Source organism: Solea solea, chromosome 21, assembly GCF_958295425.1.
Source record: "Solea solea chromosome 21, fSolSol10.1, whole genome shotgun sequence".
NCBI classification, from domain to species: Eukaryota; Metazoa; Chordata; class Actinopteri; order Pleuronectiformes; family Soleidae; genus Solea; species Solea solea.
Window position 1 is genome coordinate 7,605,437 of NC_081154.1, and position 4,486 is coordinate 7,609,922.

The window sequence follows — 4,486 nt, forward strand, 5'->3', positions numbered from 1 at the left end:
CCACCCACCTGTGATACCCGCAAAGTTTGTTCCCAACACAACAACCTGTGCTAGTAATTGAATCTAATTATATATACTATAAAATGACTATGCGTTAAATGCAGGTTTATAAGTTTAGAGGATTTATAGAAATAGTCTAATTCTGTCACCAACCACTGTGAGGCCCTGTGGACACTCACAGCCACTTTATTAGGTACACCTGTTTGAACACAAACATGGTCAAGATGACCTGCTCAAGTTCAAGCCGAGCGTCAGAAAGTGTCAGATCTGAGGCCGAACTCCACTCTCTCTGGGCAAAAAGGAGGTTAGAAGTGACAGGAAGGCAACTCAGTAACTCATATAAGCACTCGTTTATAGAGAGATGTACTGTACGTGCAATTCCTGAAACTTTATTTTGTGCCCTGTGTACCTAATAAAGTGGCTGCAAAAGAAAAAACATGTATTCTGTTAGATTATAGTTTTTTGGTTAAGGTCATTTTCATCCAGGCTCTTAGAAACATTTTGAAGTGAAAATAATTAAATGCAATCCCTGCACAAAACAGAATAAAAAAAATATTCTAACACAACTTATTATGTTGTTTATGTAAAGAAAAACACTTAATGTGTTCTTTTTTAAAAAAAACATTGCAGCAATACTGCCCTCATTAAAGTGAGATATAGCCGTACGACCTCCAGCCAGATCTTTAAATGTTACCATTAAATACAAAGGGCTGAATACCAGGTGTATCTAACCAGAAAATGAAGATGTTATTGGGAAGAAGGTGTGAATCGATTATCCAGACGACGACAAGCACTCAATGCCAAAGAGAGGAGATTCAAAGGCTTTGAAGCTCAGGTTTTATTGGACTCTTCATAACAAGATGCCACCGTGATGACGACAGTGACTATAATGAGGACGGCGAGGATGAGATGAAGGACTTTGAACTGAGCTGTTGTTCCTGCGTCGTTTGTTGCGATATGTCCTCACTCACATTTGCATTATTAAGTCCATACATATCATTGAGGTTATCTAGTTGTGGTCACAGGCTTTATTTCGGGTTGCTGGCACCATCAAGTGGTAAAAAATCTTCACTGCAGCGCTGAGACTGAGTTATTGTGTTTTGAGCTGTTAGAAATAAAAGTGTGATTTTTGCTCAGTGATGACTTCAGTGACAGTTATAACCTATGAGCACAAATGTGCAATCCGTAAGAGTAATTTAAAAGGAAAATAAGAAAAGTTTTATTCAAATGTGTCAATTGGAAACCAGCTGATTTCATTTTAGTTTTCTTCTTCGTCTGTTTCTTTTCTTCTTTCCGAGTTTTATGTTTGATTGTCTGATGTTGTTTTGACATTAGTTTATTTTCTTTTTCTCATGTTTGTTCACCCTTCTTTTCATTCTTCTACATTAATTAAGGGTAGTTAAACTAATCTTCCACCAAAGTACCTTTTTTATCAACCCCACAGATTTAATGTTTCAGTTTCTGGATAACTGCATTCTATTTTAATTTTAATTTTTTTTTTTACCTAAACTAACCCTTTATTTATTTTTGTTCTCTCCAAATATTATTGACTAGACTTGATGAACTAAGTCAAAAAGGGAGCGATGCAGAACATTTCATCTATGCAATGTAAAAAAAAACTTATGTTCAAATTGTATGACTGAAATCAGAGGTGTCAAATAGGTGGTCCACAGGCCACATGTGTCCCACTACTTAATGTCATGTTATAAATAAACATGGCCTGTCATCTCCTCTTCTTTCTCTCTGATATAATATAATATAATCAACATGTTATTATTTATTCATTTTAGTTTAGTCTGTTTTAGATAATAATAGATTTATTTTGGACCATATATATGTTTTTATTATGACGTATACATCATTGTCTATAGTGTCTATAATGTCTATGATGGAATATTGTGTTATAAATTTAAGCTCATGATGCTCAGCTGCTAATGAACAGTTGTTTTTGACCGTCCCTGACCTAAATGAAAGAATAGATGAATAAATGAATAAGAAAAAATGCATTCAAATCTGACATGTTTCCTATTGGGCAATTTGCCTTTTCTCACAGAGATGAAACAAGAGGAGGAATTATTCATAAAACATGACTTTGGACCATTATATATGAAAATAACAAAGTGCTTACATCAAGTCATTTTAATTCAAACATATAACCAGCATTTAGAGGTTTAGCTATAAAGTGATGGCTCATGGCAAAAGAAGTCTTTAGAGTTATCATATTGTCATACACAGTATGACCACTAGATGTCAGTCTAATGCAGAAGTCCCGTTTACTAAAGACACAACTTTGTTCAGTGATGATCTTTAATGGTTGTGAAAGACAGCTGAAGACACTTAAGACTAACTTTTATGTGTCAATTAGCTCACTTCTTTACTAACATGCAGTTTATAGCAGCCTGGTCAACATACACAATATTTTCAATATCTTTCAACTTTTATTACCATTTAAAGCCATGAAGAACAATAAATCCTTAAATATCTAGTCTGGTTACCACATTAGACATTGGTAATGTTTATTGTTACATGTTTATTAACATCTTACCAAAAACAAATTTATTTTTTCCAAATTTCCCAAAATTTTTTTTGACTCTAATAGATATTTTATATTCTTGTTGTCTTTCAACTCAAAGGTTGAGGGTCTGATTCCTGGCTGCCAATGTGTCCTTGAACAAGACACTTGACACCATATTGCCCCATGTGTGAATGGGAATGACAGGAGAGTGATGATGTGCTGTATAAATGAAAGGGTGAATGGCAAAACTGTATGTAAAGCAGCTTTATTTGTAGTCCAAACCATTTACTTTGTTAATGGCATTTTAATGTAATATGCTGTAAAATGACTTAGGGCTTCACAGTTATAACCAAAATAGTGATATTTAGTAGTATAAATAGTGCTAAGATCATGGCTATTTATTGATAACTGGGCTAAAAGGTTTGTCTGTTTGCAGGTTTTGCAACATTTTAAAATGTTTTACATTTGTATGCATGTTGTAGATGCTACACTACTCCACCGTCAACTGTCCACTGTTGGTAAAGATTTGACCTACATTTCATGAGGTCAGTCTTGTACAAAGGGATACTTGAGTAAAAGTACAAGTATCTTACCAGAAAATGACTTTGGTAGAAGTTAAGGTCACTTTTTATAATATTACTTAAGTAAAAGTCTTAAAGTATATGACATGTACTGTACTTAAGTATCAAGGCTGTGGGTTCAATTCCTGGCTCTGCTGGTCTATATGCGTCCTTGAGCTAGACAGTGTGACATTACAGCCCTGCACGAGGGGAATCTGATGTCCATCTGCTCCGAGGACCAGTCATGGTCTTGGTCTTCATTCTGAGATGTAACAAGTCGTACATGGGGGGAACAATTGAAACATAACGTCCTCTTTGAGTCTTTTGCAATATTTCTTCATCACATTTCGCCAGTCCAACTAAATGCACCGTGAGTCTAACTTACAGCGGTACCCAATGATCAAAGTTCCACCAGTGCATATGTCACGCTTCATTACCTGACATTGTACCTCAGGTCCTGTGTGCTGCTGCTGCTGCTGCTGCTGCTGCTGACCAGGTGTGGCCAGACATGCAGGTATCCTCGTGACACTCATTATTTATTAACAGGCGCCGCTTCCTCCTTCCAGTAACACCCCGCTCCGTCTGCAGCCAATAACCCTGTCACTAACTCGTGCTCGGAGTGAAACAGTAACAGCATCACTGCTACACAACTTAACCATGAGATCGAGAGTATGTTGGTTGTAATATGACGTGTGTGAAGCAGTGATACTGGTGAATGAATGAGGCCTTGATCACAGGGGGCGTGGGAGCTGTTTCTGTCTGAAACACCAGCTGCTGCGTTAATTTACACTTTGTATCTCCAGCCTGGTGCTTTTCATAATGTGTCTGAATGACAACATGATTGGATGCTCACATGAACGAGTTCATCGCCGAGTGCGGGCGAATGCTTGCCGTGTGTACACGACCATAACTTCCTCGAGGCCATTTTGGAGCTGGAATGATTGATTAGCACATGGACACAAATGAACTCTGGCTTTCCTTGTGTTTACATTATGTTAAACTAAGTCTTTTTAAGCTTTGGACAAATAGATATTTGACATATCGCCTCACCAAATGCGAGTATTAGGGCCATATAATTGAAAAAAAAAAAAAAAAAAGTCAGAATTCTGAGATTAAAATTGAGAATTTTTTTTTTAATCTTTAACTGAATTTAAATAAATAATCACATTGTTTGTCTTTTTGACTTAAACATTAAAATGACACAATTGACATTTTCATACACGACACCTGACACTGCAGCTTTAAAGTTTCAAGTTATTATTGCTATCGTCAGTAAAACTGAGGTGATGTTGCCTGTACATGGAGGCATTAGGACCCAGAGAGCTTAGATCTCCCTGAGCTCTCTGCTGCTGGAAGTAATGCCTCTGCTGCCTCCTGCTTCTCTGTCTGTTCCTGTGTTGTGGATAGAAAG